Source organism: Venturia canescens, chromosome 9 (assembly GCF_019457755.1).
Source record: "Venturia canescens isolate UGA chromosome 9, ASM1945775v1, whole genome shotgun sequence".
NCBI classification, from domain to species: Eukaryota; Metazoa; Arthropoda; class Insecta; order Hymenoptera; family Ichneumonidae; genus Venturia; species Venturia canescens.
In genome coordinates this window covers 5,055,814-5,073,927 of record NC_057429.1, presented here as the reverse complement: position 1 = coordinate 5,073,927, position 18,114 = coordinate 5,055,814, and the positions used below count along the sequence as shown (strand labels likewise).

At 35.3% G+C, this 18,114-nt stretch overlaps 1 protein-coding gene and 1 long non-coding RNA gene across 4 annotated transcripts in view; one reads left to right on the top strand and one right to left on the bottom strand.

Moving 5' to 3' along the window:
- The window catches only part of inaD (inactivation no afterpotential D), a 2,962,486-nt gene that overhangs the window by 2,326,472 nt on the left and 617,900 nt on the right, over nucleotides 1-18,114 (top strand). The window lies entirely within an intron of this gene.
- On the bottom strand, nucleotides 1,295-3,854 carry LOC122416428 (uncharacterized). Its single transcript, XR_006262106.1, has 4 exons — nucleotides 3,816-3,854; nucleotides 2,495-2,732; nucleotides 2,215-2,377; nucleotides 1,295-1,497 (listed from the first exon to the last, which is right to left on the bottom strand). It is a non-coding gene; the product is annotated as an uncharacterized lncRNA (long non-coding RNA).

Sequence of the window (18,114 nt, the reverse complement as noted above, 5' to 3'; positions counted from 1 at the left end):
TATACTTACAGGGATTACTGATGACCACTTGCACGGGAGAGTGAACCTCTGCTTCTCTCCTCTCCAGCTCCGCTCGTCCGAGAGCAATTTGATGCTGCTGCACCTCGAGCTGCTGCTGCACCTCGAGCTGCTGCTGCAGCTTCGACTGCTGGGCAGCCAACACCGCCAACGCTTCGAGAATTGCCTCTCGGGCCTCCGTTTCCTTCTCCACTTCCTTTCCTTTTCCCTCACCGCCTTCTTCTTTCTTTTCCTCTTTCAGTGGCTGATTTTTTTTGGATGAATTACCCATTTCTGAAAATAAATATGCACAATATAGAAATATGCAACAATTATTAAATAAGATAATGCATTCATATTTCGTATTTAGAATTGAAAGGAATGTAAACAAAGCGAGACGTTGAAACATTCCATTTTTCATAATAATCATCTGCTGTATACACTTCAAGTTATTTACATTGGTTCCAGTATTTTTGGTAAGCATTTGTGCTCTGTTTATGTTTCGCGAACATACATTTACGACTTTAGAAGATGTCTACAAATTTGCGACCACGTTAACATTCTACAACGAACCGCTCACGCGATACGTACCTCTGTACTATTAACCGTGAAAAGTGATTATCAGCAGTGATATTTAATGTCAAAATTGATAAATACAAAAGTGGACATTAATTGAGAGTCATCGACAACGTGGATTGTGAGTAAGTAATTATATATATCAGAGATCTCTATTGAAAACATTTATTCCTCCCGCAATGAGCATAAGGGCACAAATTCAATCTTATTACTTTTATTCACCGTTAAATGTTTAAATTTACGTGTATTATTTGCATTGAAACTGATGATTATGAAAATAGAACACGGACCAACGCGTTAAAAACTTCTGAAAACTTTTGTGAAAATTACTTACCGCTATTTTTCATTCGCTCTCGTTCAACGTTGGCAACAAACTGATGCTACATTACGGACACTAGTTCACACAAAATTTCTTCTTCCCATTGCATATATCTATATATAGTTGCAAACGCTCCTGGGACAAGGACGCGTCAACGTAAACAACATTCAGTCGTCGTCAACTTCGTTCAACGACGATTTCCTACGTTAGAGACGATTTTTTTGTAATTATACAATTGCATGCTCGGTATAAATGTATGAATTGATAAAATTTTCAGTAGGAATGTTCAAATCATTTATTGAAAAACGGAAAATTCCAGGGGGGTCTGGTTGATAGAAAGAAATCTTGAAATACAAAAGAAAAAATCAAACAGAACGAGATATATATATATATACACACACATATATATTTTGGACGCACTTTAATACATCGCGAGTCGCCATTTTAACCAGGGTTGTCAAGGTCCATGGCTGGTAAGACGGGATTTTGGCGGCGATTCTTCTTATTCCGGCGGCGCTGTTTTGCCGCACGGAGTGCAGATGTAACCGCCGCTGAAAATTCCGTTAACGGAATCGATGGACGTCGAAGTGTCTTACCCATTGCCTCTGTACAGAAGAAATTCAATACATTAGGACAATGTATAATTATACACTGGACACAACAATTATAGGGTATAAAATAAATTGCAAATTTTTAGATAATTTTCAACGGACTGTAACTCAGGAGAAAATGATCGCACAGAAAATTTAAACAAAGCAAATTGTAGCTTCAAGTATCCTGTTTCAGGACCTATATTTGAAATTTCCATAGCTCGAACAGTTCATAAGTAATTCCAAGAAAATGATCGAAAAAAAATTCACCAAATTTTTTCCCCATTTCAAAACGATGCACGGGCTTTAAAAATTTTTTTTCAAATAATCTTATCGTAATGGGCTTCTAGAAAATTTTATTCCCTTCAATTTGATCTGTTAACGAGCTCTGTGCGACCGTTTCTCGCGGAGTTATCGTTGATCAAAGTAAAAAGTAATTTTTGACTTTAGTGATTAATTACTCGAGGAATAATGATCGTGCAGAAAACGAAAAGAGGGTTTTGTAAACTGCGATCGATCCTCTATAAAACGCTATGAAACGTGATCCATGGAAAGAAAAAAATTATAGTGATAATGTTAACTGAAAAAAAAGTAAAAAATGAAAAATTGAAGGATTTTTGAATAATTGTGTATAACTTTGGATATAACGGATAAACGAAGGATATCGTCGGTAATTTTTCAACCTTAAAGTGTCTTGAAAAAAACATCTTGAAATAAATTTTTGCAACTTACTGTAAAGGACCTTGACAAATTTGGTTTGCTCTAAAGCAAACGTCCCCTGGTGCCTACCATGATAGTTCACCTTCGGAGCCAATCTCTCGTGCATCGCCTCCTTAAGCATGAGGCTCGCACAGACATTGGCATCCGAACCCCCTAGGTGACTAAGGTAGGTGACCTGCAATCAAAAATGTTCTGTATACAAAGCAAAGTTATCATTTTTACAATAAAACATATAGAGATTGAGAAAATTAGTGTCTTCGCGACATTTCAAGTGATTAATAAAAGAACTTACGACATCGCGATGCTCCTTCGCAGTCAAAGTTTCGAAAATCTCCAAGTCTCGTATTTTTTTGAGGGGGAGTCAGGCAGGCTTTTCAGGATAGTCGGAAGCCTCCTGCTCCTCGACGAAGTCGCGGATGGAAGCCAAACTTGCCATCACCTGGCCAAAGCTTTCTTCGCAAAAATGCCTTAATGCTAAAAAGCTTTCGTCCCAGTGCCGAAATTTGGCTTCAATCAGCTTCTTCGTTTCCCTGGAAAATGGGAAAATTTATTTTTTATTTCTGTACTGCAACAATATAACTAAAATGCGATTACAAAATAGTTAAGACAGCAATACGATATTTGTGGCCCCAAGTTTTAACCATGCAGTCTTTATATTTGGCCCAAAAGAAGACTTTTTTCAAGAATGACAAAAATCTAAATTCGGTCTTTAAGGGGGTGAAACGGGGAGTTGAAAGTTGAAACTTTATTATGTTTGTGGTCCCTAATTTTGACGATGTAGCGTACATATTTGATCGAAAGTCAGACTATTTTTTTAATATACCGAAGATTAGAATTCGAACATTAAGGGGGTGAAAGAGCGGTTTTAAAGTTGTAGCATTTTTATATTATATATTATTTGTGGTTGCTAATTCTGACCATGCAACCATAAAATTTGACGCAAACTTTTTCAAACAAAGATAATCGGAACTCGGCCTGGGGGGAAAATGAGAGTCGAGAAGTTTGCGTATCATAACAATATCTGGAGTTCCTGATTTGTTTTGAACAAAAATTTTAATTTAATGCGTTCCCTCATGTGTGTGGAATCGTTAGGCAGGCGTGGAGCTCTTTTGAATATGTGTGGAATCGTTGGGTGGACGTTGAGCACGTTTGGATGTGTGTGCAATCGTTGGGTGGACGTTGAGCCCGTTTGGATGTGTGTGGATTCGTTGGGCGGGCGTGGAGCATCTTTGGGTGTGTGTAGAATCTTCAGACGGGTCTGGAGCATCTTTCTGAAGCAGTTTTCCGAACATATATAAATTTTCAACAAATTTCTCCTTCATCTCCGAAAGCACTGGTTCCATACGAAAAATGTATTGAACAGAAAATGTCTACTGCTTAATGGCTTATACCTTTTATCTAAAACATTTTTCTCTAGCGCCAATAATTATCACAATAAACTCGAAAAACACTGAAAAAATAGAAAATTTAAAACTTCTGTATCGTCGCCTTATAAGCCGAATTTCGATCTTTTTTACTCCACAAAAAAGTCTTATTTTTTCGGTGAAATATAAAGACTGCATGGCCAAAACTTGGGGCCACAGATATCGTAATATCCCCACAGTTAATCATACCTGACTTCCTTCGACAACTTTTTTATTTTTTTGTCGACGGATTCCGCCGCTGGTTGCCTGTGTCCCCTTTCATTGTCAACGTCACGGTCTCGTTCTGTCTCGTTTTCAGAGTCATTTCGGTCTTCTGTCCCGTTGTTGTCATGTCCTGTTCCGCCCAAATTGTCAGCGTCTGTTCCGTCATTATTGTATTCTGTCCCGTCGTTATTGTTATTTGTATCGTCTGTCCCGTTGTTATTTTCTGTCCCGTTGTTGTCATTTTCTGTCCCGTTGTTATTTTCTGTCCCATTGTTATTTTGTCCCGTTTGTGTCTCTCCCAAATCGTCTGTGTGTTCTTCCATTATTTTTTTTAAGTTTTCCAGCTGAGTCTGAAGACTCAGCTGCGATGGCCTCCTTCTCTCCTCGATTTCATCGGAAGATGTTGAGGCCTGCACCACCATTTGCGAGAACCACCCAGGGGGTTGGGTGGTCCGCGATGGGCGAGAGGAGGAGGGATTCGTGCTAAAAGAGAATAAATAAGTAATATCATCGATCAATGAAAAAGGACACTTAAGAATGGTTGTTTTTTTGCTTAATTCAGCAATTATGATCTTGCCATCTACTATCTGGATTGTTTGCTAATTAACTTATTTTTTACTCCTAAATGGCCGATCCTGATTAATTTAATCATGTGTGTTTGTTTTTCATAAAATTATACGAGCTTCATCAGGTTTTAAATGAATGCATTTAAAAATTTTTTACAAAAATTTTAATTTGCTCCGGGAAAAATATGTTGTTTTGTTTCGAAGAACTATTTGTGAATCAAAATTTTATAAAAAAATTATTAAAAGGTCCCTCGTACTTTCAAGAATAATTCATTTGAAACTTTATAAAACGCTCCCAAAAAAGTACTATTTTTCATTGTTTATTCATACGGTTATTCATACGATTATGTTCAAATTTTCGAATCTTTCAAGAGTTCATCAGCATTTTATCTGCCAAACTTTACGAAAATGCTACGGAGCACCAATTTTTAAGAACCAATCCCAATTCGGGAAAATACAATTTGACTACACACACCCTTCTACTGTTTTCTGAACCAATGAGGACCGGAGTAGGCCCTCACCATTTTGCCAAGTAATCCAAGAGGTTCCTACTTTCACTCCCACCCTGATCGGTTAAAAATTACTCTATACGGGTCACTTCAAAAATATCGAGAGCGCTATTCTTCAAGGTGTCGTCCGAGCGAAAAGTTGATTGCATTCCCGGCCTTCATTTTATAATCTTCATTTCAAGTTTTGATATAGTGATTGTGATTGGAAACTTTGGGTCAACAGCTACGAGACACCAGCTATCGCCACCAACATTCATCGCCATCAGTGAAGTTATCGATTTGAATTTCCGTTCAAAGGTAAGAGCAAAAAAAACCCAATAATCAATGTTATTTACTAAATTCCTACTGTTTGATCGTCTTAATTTTCAACTTTCCATGAGCCGTAATTCACTTTTTAATATCTCAATTTTTACCCAAAATTCTTAAAAAAAATAAATAAAGAAACATTTGAACGTTATTGGAGGCTCTCAAAACTTTTTTACGAATCCAATTTTGGCGAAATAATTTTCCCACGAAAATCTAACATATCAACCCGCAACACAACGCGAATCTTTTTTCTATATGCAGATACTAACGAGAATTCGAAAAAAATTGTAGAAAAAAATGGAGCAAGCAAGAATATCGATTTTTTTCTCAATTGCCGTGATGTTCATGCGTTTTATATTACGAGTTTTTGAGACGGCTGTATCGAAAATTCAACCTTCATCAACGGGGTGTTGGGAATGATTTTTTTTTGTCAAAATTCGGCATATCTTTTTTCGACAAGCGATAGATATAATAAAAAAAATGAGAATTTAATTTTTATCTTTTCTTTAATTTCGCTTGAGATCAATGTTTAAACCAGCATTTTTTTAGGTTCTTTTTCCTATTTTCTCCGCTAATTATTTATCCATCGGGTCATTTTAGCATTTGAAATTTTTTAACCCGTCAGCGGTCGCGCTACCTATCGGTTAAACGTTGGTCGCGCGATGAGAGATTTTCTCACATCTAGTTTCGAGTGATTTAATTATATTTTGGCCGTTTTTATTCCATGAAATAATCGTTACAGCAATAATTTAATGGATCTTTATTTATATTACTCATTTTTATGAAAAAATTACAAGTTGTCTTAGACATTATTAACATCACAGTATTGTTGCGTAATACTTCTTTTTTCCTTAGAATTGAATAAAAGTTATATAAGATAAATTATCACAATATCAGTCCGTATCTTTGGATATTTTTTTTACATCTTTGTTTTTTTTTAATCATCGACTCGAAAATTATTATTTTCGTCGTCTTCAACATTACGAGATACTTCATTGTGACACGTAATACAATAATACTCAGTATGACTCGGGCATATTGGTGTACAGCAAAGAGTACACTGCTTTTTAGTCTTTTTATTTGATCTTCTTGGGCAGAAAGAACAAAATTCATTGGTAACCCGACTACATGAGACGTCTTTTATTGAAATTTTAGCAATTTTCTTTATCGTGCAACGCAATTCCGAACTCAGTGACGGCTCCATGTAACGTATTTTCATGTAAGGTACCGTGAGACTCAAGGATAAATCTTTCAAATATTGTCGCCGACTGATTTTGATACTTGTATTTTTCGTACAAATTATTTGAGAATTTATTCCTGCTATATTCATCATAGCATAAAAAATCACCATTGGCCAGCGTTTGGTTACTCTTGCTACCGAATAAGTACCTTGTAACTCATCAGCAACGTCAACCCCTGCTTTAGTTTTGTTGTAAAAAGTAATGATCATCGGTTTTTTTTTTTATCCCGATTCTTCATCAATATTTGCAGAATTATGCAGAGTGGATAACAAAAGTACATTTTTGGACTTTTTAGGAACGTAAGATACGAGAGTACACTCGTTAGTGAAACCAAAAAGGCTACTACTTTCCGGTCGTTCTTTGGTAGAAAGAAATAAGGGCGGTATTTCTTTTTTATTTTTCCTCAGAGTGCCCACAATGGTCGTTTTGTGATTCTGTAAAAGGTCCAAAGCTAACGGCATTGAAGTAAAATAGTTGTCCATCGTCAAATTGCGGCCAGTGTTCAAAACCGGAGCTGAGATTCTCTTTACAATGTCGTACGGCTTGTTTGAGGATTCGAACGGTCCGGGTGGCTGCTTACCCGCGTAGATCTCCATATTTTGCACGTAATAATTATTAGCATCAACTAATGCATATATTTTGATGCTATATTTAGCTGGCTTATTGGCAATATATTGACGAAATTTACAGCGACCCCGGAAGCCTTGTAACATTTCATCTACTGTTAGAAATTCGCCTGGTGTGAAACATTTTTTACAAGTAGCGTTGAAATCTTCGAAAACTTTTCTTATCGGAGCCAAGTTATCCAATAATTTCCGATCTTTTCTCGAGTTGACATCATCAAATCGCATGGCATTTAACAGTGAATAAAACCGTTTTATGCTCATAACAGCCCGAAAACAATCCGGCGCTGTTCCATCTGAGGACCATAATTCTTCCAAATTCAAGTGATTTGCTTTTTTTACTCCGATGAGATAAAGTAAGCCCATAAGAGCTTTCAGCTCTTCCAAATTTGTTGGACGCATATCTCTAGTACGTTGATATGAATGTGTCAGTTTTTCAAAATAAATATTGGTGCACATTACGATTTCCTGCAGTAATTCGTCGGGAAAGAAAAGTTGCCAACATTCTAAAATAGTATTAGCATTTTTTGCAACACTCGTAACGCCTGGAGTATTCATGACGACATTATGTCTCTTAGTTTTTCCTCTTATGTTCGGTGGATTTTTTTGCCACTGTGTTTGCAAATCTTTGCCGATAAAAACTCGAGATTCATGAGCCGATACTTCGTTGACATTTTCATCTACCTGGTCATCCGATTCTTCAATTTCACTGCCATGAACTGAGTTGACTTCGGTACTTGCATTGGATTCAACATCATCTATTTGATCACCACCATGTTCTACAGTTTCATCCAGCCCGTCTTCGTCTTTTTCGGTTTCATCTGCTACATTATCATTTTCTTCGACCTCACGGCATTTTAATCTACTTCGTAGAAAATAGCCTTTGATGGGTTCACTTGACCACGGCAATGAAATGTTTCGAGATCCCATAGTAATGATTGCTGCAAAGAAAAATAAACAATGAGAGTGAGCTAGCAACGGACTCTCTGTTATGTTGTCAAAAATCAATCGAAACTTATTGCACTATTAGGAATAATAATAAAAAAGTTCACGAAATTTATAGTTATTCATTTTCAACGAATCTATTTATTTATTTATTATTTTATACATAAAAACTATTTAAACTCGCTTGATCAAAACTTCGAACATAACCTCAAAATCAGTGTTGCGGTGACTGGAGGTTATAAGGAAAACATCGATCTCAAAAACAGTTAAAAACTGATTATAAAGTTAATTGTGTAATTATAGATTGAAATTTACTCACGTGTAATATCGAAAGCGTTCACTATTCACTACACTTGCCACTATCAAAAATACGAGCCCATCACTCGAAGTATCTGCATGTGTATCTCATACGGAGGCAAAGCTTCCGAGCATTGCCGAAGTTTGTCGGAGGGCGCCGAAAGTGATGTATGCCATCACTCAGGTTAGGCGCGTGATGAGAAAAAGTCTCACACGCTCTCCGAGTTATCAAAAAGACATTTTTTTATTGATACGCAGTGGAGGGAAAAAAAAACTTAAAACATGTCTATTATACAGAAAAATGTATCTAATGTACATAGGAAAATTTTCAACTAATCATTCCATTTGAAATTTTCTAGTAATCATAATTTTCATGAAAGCGTGAGAAAAAGTCTCATAGCGCGACCGCTGGCGGGTTAAATATAATATTTTTTCATGATTTGTGAAATTTTTTTCGAGTGGTTGTCTTGAAATTACTTAAAGTTGGTTAAATAATTTTTTTTTATGAATTTTTGTTTTACATTTATCGTGATATGATCAGGTGACAAGGGATCGACAATGTATGTATTTGTCCCAACTGTTTTTCCCCTAGGGAAAATTTTGAGATTTTAAAATTTTTGAGCCATCACCCATAGTGATGATAGTGAAGCTTCCATCGTTGGAAAACAACGAAATCGAAAATTTTTCAAAATTGTCACGCTATCTTATTTATTTCATAGTAACTGCAGCTTGAGGTGTTCTAACCTCGTGTGAAATAAAAAAAAATAGCGTAAACCATAGGGCGAGTGATAAAAATTACTCAATCATTCAACCCCCTTAAATAATTTTTTCCGGAAGTTCAAAGTCTGCCAAACTTTGTCCATCTCATTTCTATGACCATTCGAACTGATCTATGAAATAAAAAAGATAGCGTGACAATTCTGATAAATTTTCGATTTCGTCATTTTCCACCGATGGAAACTTCGCCATCATCCATAGTGGGCAGATTGTATTTTCTATGTTTTACAAGTTATTGACTTGTAAAAGTTAGAAAATTCTCCCTTCGCTGGAGAATTTTATACACCTATATACTAAAAACCTATAAGATGATATGGCCTAAAAAAAAAATAAGTTATTTGAACGACCACATCTAAAATTTTTTAAAAATTCATAAAGTGTGAGACCAGTGAAAGTCAATAAAAACAAATATATATATTAGGGTGCTTCAAAAAAGAAATCTGATTTTTTCTTTTCTCGCTCTTACCCTTTCACATTGTAGTATTCGATGAAAAAAAATGAGCCCTCTAATCCATTTGTTAGAGGTCGCTAATCTCACTCGAATTTTCTGTTTAATTGACATGGGGAAATTTTAGTTTTCGGCAAATATGAAAATACTTGTAAGCGGCTCAATATTTTTGAGATTTACGCATAGTTTCTTGAAGCTGATTCTTTCAGCTTTCGTATATACAATATTAGGGTGTGTCGTTTTAGGGAAATATTTTTTTTTTCAATTGTCACATCAAAAATTTTTAGTTTATGCTCAAAAACAAAGCCTCGCGCAAGGAGACTGTTGTTGAAAAATATTTAGAGGTCCCTCATCGACCTTGAAGTTTTCCCATTTGATTAACATTGAAAATTCGTTAATTTTCATTGTTTTAGATCCTTTTCAGCCTGGATCCATCCCACGGCTTTCTCTATACAAAATTTCTCTATACAAAAAAAAGTTTCTTGATCGAACTCTGAAAAAACAACTATTTTCGAGTAATTAATGATCAAACTCAATTTTGTATGAAAAAATTTCATATAACAATTATGGAAGAAATTCTGTTCACGACGATTCTTTTTTGTGAAAAATTCGTTCGTTTCGAAAATATTATGTCAAGATTTCATGATACAGGGTAATATAGATTTAATGATATATCTCATAGTCTACTCTACGTTCAGAAAATTAATTGAATTGAATCATACATCGTCAAAGAGATCGGCGCATAAAGAAGGAAAAACGATAAGTATGTAGAAATCACTCGTTTTGGTAAAAGTCGTGGGATGGATCCAGGCTGGAAAGAATCTAAAACAATGAAAATCAACGAATTTTCAATTTTAATCAAATGGAAAAACTTCAAGGTCGATGAGGGACCTCTAAATATTGTTCAACAACAGTCTCCTTGCGCGAGGCTTTGTTTTTGAGCATGAACTAAAAATTGTTGATGTGACAATTGAAAAAAAAAAAATATTGCCCTAAAACGACACACCCTAATATATATATTAGGGTGATTCAAAAAATTTTTTTTGTTTTTGATTGCAAATGGGATGAAAAGTTTCTTTTTGGTGTAAAAAGACACCAGTTAAAATTTGAGCACTTAATTGCTCACGTATGTTCGAGTAAAAGTACTTTCTGAATCATAGGTTTTAAGTCTTTCATGCATTCGCTTCAATTAATTTATGAACGCCTTGCATATTGTTACAAATAAAAGTAGAAATCCGGACTCCGATAATTAAATATACTCGTAACTTTGGCAGACACGTCTACTTCCCTTCCTCGTTGTCTCTCCACTTCCATTCTTTTCTTTCTCCCCTCGCACCCTCCTTTTTTTCATTGCTTCCTTCATCTCCACTCGTTGCACTATTCCCCTCCCTCGAGAGTTGTCGTCCCGACAACTATTTGCCGGTTGTAAACGTGTCTGTCATGTACCAGTATCAATCTTTATTATTCCATTCTTAACTAACATCGTCCTGGTATTCACCCAAGTCCCGAGGGAAAAACTGAATGATAGCAAAAAACCTGGGAAGGAGCGATGTGTACAATTGTTAATCATTTTTTTTTTTTTTACTACATACATTTCTTACTACATACTTATTTTTTCTTTTCCTATCTTCTAGCTTCTTTTCTTCAGCCTTGCTATATCTGTGTCAGCCCCCTGTTTTCTGGACCATCAAAGGGAAACAGCATAAATGATTAACTTAATTACTTAACTACTCATCAATAAACAACTTAACATGCTCCTTTTTTTCCCATCATTCTCCGCACCACATTTTATTTGAATCTTTATTTTATTTTTCTTTCGCTCATTTCCATCGTTCCTGTCTTCCAAACCAATTTTCACTCACGGGAAACTCTGTTTGGGTAAACTATTTTTTTTTTTTTGTTGTTGTTGTTGTTGTGTTTCAGACGTCACCTTCCGTGAGTCTACTACGAATTTCAGATCCACGGGAAATCAAACAACTTGGGTTCTCTGGACCCCTCCAGATCCTTAAACTTTGCTCATTAATTTTTCTCTTTATTTTTTTTATATTTATATTTTTATTTATTTATTTATTTATTTTTTTTTATTCGTCGTATGGAGCTAACCGATTTACATGAACGATTTTAAATTTTCTGTGAGCGGCCTTTTGGATTCGATACACGACATCGTTAATTTTTGTTTTTATAAAATATGGGCCTTCCCAATCTCGCTGTAGTTTTGGACATTTTCCTCGAACTTTATGGGGAGAATAAAGCCACACTTTCTGTCCAATTTTGAACAAGAGCATGTGAGATTTTACATCGAACCAGGATTTGATTTTATCGCTCTTCAATGTAAACTTTTTCCTGACATTCTCGTGAATATAACTTAGTTTCTCTTGAAGGTTGTCTACGTATTCTGTGACTGTCGTGGGTGACTCCTTGGTCCTTGCAGGATTTCCTCTGAGCATTTCCAGTGGAAGTCTCAATTCTCTTCCCATAACCATCATTGCTGGAGAGAACTCTGTCGTTTCGTGTTTTGAAGAACGGAAGGCTAATAAGAAGAGAGGAATCCACTTGTCCCAATTTGTTTGATTATCATTAACAAATTTTGATAAATATTGCAAGATGGTTCTGTTTAATCTTTCAACTAAACCATTCGATTGGGGATGTAAAGGTGTTGTTCTGGTCTTTCCAATTCCCAAAATGTTCATTGTTTCTCTGAAAACGTTTGATTCGAAGTTTCTTCCTTGATCCGAGTGGATTTCATGAGGAATACCGAATCGTGATATTATTTGGGAGACTAACACTTCGGCGACTGTTTTAGCTTGAAAATTCGGCAGTGGGAAAGCTTCCGGCCATCTTGTAAAATAGTCGGTTACAACGAGTAAATATTTATTGTTTGATAATGATTTTGGTCGCAGTCCCAGAATATCTACAGCCAACCTTTCGAAAGGACATCCAACGTTATAAATTTGAAGTTCATCTTTTGTTTTTAAATGCGGTCCTTTTTTTGAAAAACAGATTGTACATTTTTTACACCATTTTTCTACGTCTGGTTTGCAATAGGCCCAGTAAAATTGTTGTCGTATTTTTGACAAAGTTTTGTTAATTCCAAAGTGTCCCCCAGTTGGAGAATTGTGACTTTCAAACAATATTTGGGTAATCATTTTTTTTGGAACAATTAATTGCAAAATCCTTCTATTTGAATTCGGGAATTCCCATACTTTGTACAAAAGATCATTTTTAATAATAATCGAATCCGAATATAGGAGATATATTTTGAAAGAAAAGTCTAAGCAAGAAATTTCTGACCAATTAGGGCGAGTGTTATTTTTTTTGAATTCACTCAACCTCTTGAGGGTTTCGTCTTCTTGTTGTAACTTTTTCCACTTTATAGTTTCTTCGGTCTGACAAATAGTACGCCGCACTGACGTTTCCCCTTCCGAATTTTTTGTCTCTAATTTTTCGCATGTTTTGCATGGATCTTTGGAGCAAGGACGTCTCGATAAGCTGTCCGCGTTTGCATGATTCCGCCCAGCGCGATGGGAAATGTCAAAATCATACTGAAATAAAATTTCAAGCCATCGAGCTACTCGGCCTTCTGGGTTTTTAAAAGACATTAACCATTGCAGGGATGCATGATCTGTTCTAATTAGAAATTTCCGGCCCATGAGATAATGACGAAAATGTTCAACAGAACGTACTACTGCTAGCAATTCTCTTCGAGTCACGCAATAATTCTTTTCAGCTTTATTGAACGTTTTGCTGAAGTACGAAATTACTTTTTCTTTCCCCAATCGAAGTTGAGATAGAACTGCTCCGATTCCTTTATTTGAAGCGTCTGTGTCAAGAATGAAGGGATCGTTTACCGAAGGAAACACTAAATAATGGGTGGTTTTGTTAATGCTTTTTTTAAATTCGTAAAGGATTCCTGTGCTTCTTGATTCCATTGAAATATACTTTTCTCTTCCGTTAGTTTATGTAATGGTTTGGCAATCGAAGTGAAATTTTTTACAAATTTCCTGTAATAAGAGCATAGCCCTAGAAAACTATTTCTGTTTTATTGGTTGGTTGTGGCCAATGTACGATTGACGTTATTTTTTCTGGGTTTGTTTGAATTCCTGAACCTGATCAAGAGACTCGGTAGAGTCTCGGGACAAGTACATTGACAGCCCTGTCGTCTGCTGGCCCGAGACTCTCGCCGAGACTATACTTTCTCTGAATAAAACGATTCGCCGTGGTGGGGGTAAAATTGGCATGTGCTTTTATTGAATTACGAAGCTCAGGAGCCATTTAATAACTTGAAAATTGAAGTTTAAGCCAATTGAGTAATTCTCTTTCGATTCCGCCCTAAATCAGCTTGATCGGTGGCGTATTTGCTGAGAAAAAACTTTGCACGGGCTCAAGATTATGCAAAAGTTACCAACACATTCAAGAATTTATGCGTCTGTATTTATAAACACCATCAAAGGCACTTTGATGCTCTCGAGTTTCTGATTCGTTGGATCTGACGACATCCATTTTTAGACGTTGTGATTGGTTGTTGAAATTAGTTGTTGATGATTGGAAATCTGACGTCAACTTCAGAACGTAGCACACGGCGCAGCACAGCTGGTAACAGCAGTCATAAATTCGACCGATATACATATAATATGTACAAACCATGTGTCAGTTTTTGATCGTATGAACAGAGTTTCGACATTACGAAGTGTCTGCGGGATCAATAAAAAAATAATTTTCGTTATCCAAAGAAGTGCATATTACTATTTATTTTGTTATTTGTGATATATTAAACCGGTATCAAAGCGGCCGCGTAAATGTAGTCTGTGATGTGTGTATGAAAAAGAATATAAAAAATGCGTGATGCATATATGTCAACGAAACTTTTCAAGATTTCATTATTTCGTTCGATTGGAAATAAGTGTTGACTGAAATAATCCTTCAAATAAACCAGAGTACGAGAAATATTGTCCAGTGCGAATATATTGTCAGTGGCGTGGTTATATATCATGTGTACATAGGTTATATATACGAATAAATAGAACAAAAATACACGCAACTTTTAGAATGATATTAGAAACTTTAATTGAATAAATGTTTTCTAATTTATTTCTTGTGTCGTCATTATTTTTAAACATCCCCATATTTTGCTTGATATTCAGTTTGGCTCTGCCCTCTCCGATCCTTGTTTTCACCCGCTCAGTTTGCAGCGGATCGATTCATATTATTAATTCGTTCCCTAATATGTGTTCTATGATTTTCTACTCTTTCATGATGATTGTGGTAACATGATTCGAGAGGTTTCTAACCATGATCTTGAATTGCACATTTTGTAAATCAGATTTTCAAAAAAAAATCTGGTCTTGGTATAGTGTGTAGTTATTCTTTTCCCATTAGGTCTGTCGAGTGATAAATTTGGAAACTTTTCCAGAAAGCCTTTGGATGCTTTTTTTGCTAATGATATGAAAAGTCGTATCTTAGGAATGAGGTATGCAAACACAAATTTTGATAACAAAACTTATAGAATGACATGTATGTTGAGTATTTCCACTTTGCAAACTACAAATATGGAATTATTATAAAAAAAATTCATTCCGATAAGTCTACTGTTGCTCAGTTTTGGATGCGATCAAATATGATGCCTACCAACATCCCCAGAAACTTACAGAATTGCTGAATGCAATGTGCGCTATGTCATTTTAATGTAACATCATGACTTTTGACAACTTTTCATTATAATGCTGTAGATTCGGATCATTAAAATACTGCAAAAATCTGCAAACTATACAATTTAAATACTGTGCCATTCATTTTACATTTTGACTCTAACTGTAACATCTATATGAAGTAAAAAATTGATTATAAAAGTCTTCAGTTGCTCATTTATGGATAGATTTGAAATTGCTGTCTTCGAAGCTCATTGCACAGATACATTGAACCACAGCAGATACCTGCGAACTCTGAAATTTCTGTGGATAAATATATATGCGACGGATCACCCCTTATCTTTGATTATGGTAATATGTAATGGAACTTGGTTCGGCAAGTTTTTAAGTGTTCCTTTTCAAATAGTATTGAAGTTTGTATGACTGATATACAGCGAATACTTCCAAACTTTGATATTTCTGTGTTGCAGCATGTGTGCCAATCATTCAAATCATTTACTCCAACCGTACCATGTAATCTATAAAATTCATCACAAAAGTCTTCCGCTTTTCTAGATACTTCAATTTTCCTTTTTCTACTCCATTGTGAGTTTTCGAATTTCTAAATTCATTTTTGAATTGTCCTGAAATGGTTTTCCTCCAAAACCAATGCAGGTACCTTAAACGTCTTTGAATTCTGTTGCTTTGTTGAATTAAGTTCGCTTAGTTTTTTTTGCTGCTTTGAGTTCTGGCATAATAAATGTTAGAAGTTTTCGGGTACTTTTTTTCAGCAACTATCAAACTGTGGATAATTGGACCTCAGCGGCCACTTGCAAACTTTGGAAATATATTTCATTGAGGGCACGTTTTGGATGAAATGAAATCTCTAGATTCAGAATACAAAAGCGACATTTAAAGTGGGCAAATCTTTTGGATTTTTCGTGTCTTGAATTTGATCTATCTTTCATTTGAATTTTGAAGAAAAGGGATAAATAAAATCTGTTCTATTAAGGAAATCTTTACATCAGTTCTTTCTTGGTATGAAGACTTGGAAAAAATCGCCAAAGGCCAAGGACAGACAGGTGACGAAATATTTTCAGTACAATTTTGACGAAAAATAGATCTTTTGTCGCGGAAACCAACGTGCCGAAATATTTCCAGTACAATTTTGACGAAAAATAGGTCCTTTTTCGTGGAAACCAACGTTATAAGCCGAAAATGATATCTCGGCCCCCAACCCGCTTTCTACCATTCTCTTGGGTTCCCAATAAGCATAGCAAATTAGAGTAGAAGAAAAAAAATAGCCCAACTCCATGGACAGACCTGTGACGGAATATTTTCTGTACAATGTTGACGAGAAATTTGTTGTTGTTCGTGGAAACCAACGTTATAGGCCGAAAATCATATCTCGGCCCGCAACACACTTTTCTCCATGCTCTTGGATTCCAAATAGACGAAACATATTAGAGTACAAGGAAAAAAATCGCCAAAGTCCAAAGACAGACCTGTGACGAAATATTTTCAGTACAATTTTAACGAAAAATAGATCTTATTTCGTGGAAACCAACGTTATAAGCCGAAAACCATATTATGGCCCATAACACGCATTTCTTCATGCTCTTGGATTCCCAATAGACAAAACATATTAGAAGACAAGGAGAAAAATCACCAAAGTCCAAGACCAAACCAGTGCCGAAATATTTTCAGTACAATTTTGAAGAAAAATTGGTCTTTTACGTGGAAACCAACATTATAAACCGAAATTCATTTCTCGGGCCTCATCCCGGATTCCTCCATGCTGTTGAGTTTCTAATAGGCATAACATATTAGAGTATAAGGAAAAAAATCGCCAAAGTTCAAGGGCAGACTTGTGACGGAATATTTTCACTACAATTTTTACGAAAAATTGGTCTTTTATGGTGGAAACCAACTTTATAAGCCGAACATCATACCTAGGGAAAATAAGATTGAGAAAAGTACATTGATGGTCCCTTATTTGCTGATAATTTCATGAAAAAGATTATCCCATAAAAAATGTTCGTATGAGAATGGAATCTATAAAAATGTACTAAGCAAATAATTCATAGAAATTTATACTAAAATCCTATAACCATCATAACATAAAGGAGGAACTTTTGAGAAAAAAGGCGTGATATCAAACCATAAACTTCCCCTAGGGAAAAAAAGGTTGGGACAAGTACATTGATGGTCTCTTGTTTCTGGATGGCATAGAAAAAAAATTTAGAACCAGGAAAAAAATTCTATAAAAATAATAAACGAAAAATTGAAAAGTTCAAAAAAATTCAACAAAAATAAAAAACAATCGAAAAAATTCTGTAAAGAAAAATAAAAAAATTTCAAAAAAATTCATAAATATTGAAGACATTGAAAAATGTACTATCCAAGTTACATGTAGTATAAAAATGTATGATATCAATTGGAGGCCAAGTTTTTATTGATAATTTGGAATATTTATCCAACAAATTGAAAACTTTAATGAAATTCATGATAATTATTTTCACGAAAAGAGTTAATGAAAAAAAAGTCATAACGGAAGTTACGTGCAGTACTAAAATGTATTATATCAATTCGAGGTCAAGTATTTATCAGTTATTCGAAATATAATCTCCGGCGACAAATGAGCGTTGAGAATCCTTGTCGGGCTCACAACATTTTATCAAAATTACTAAAAAATTAATGGAAATGAAATCATTAAAAATTCACATGAAAGTCATTCGTTACTTCAACAAGGTACACACTTTAAAGAATCGATTCCCCTCCGACTTTCAGGATCCTCTGGTATTATTCACAACATTCAACTTCGATTGGATCGGTACAAATTATGTTCAAATACGTCTTAAACGTACTTGTCCGGCCCATCACTTTTTATTCAAATTGCTCATTCGAAAACAAATCAGGGCTGTTCTATAATGACAAATATAATAAAA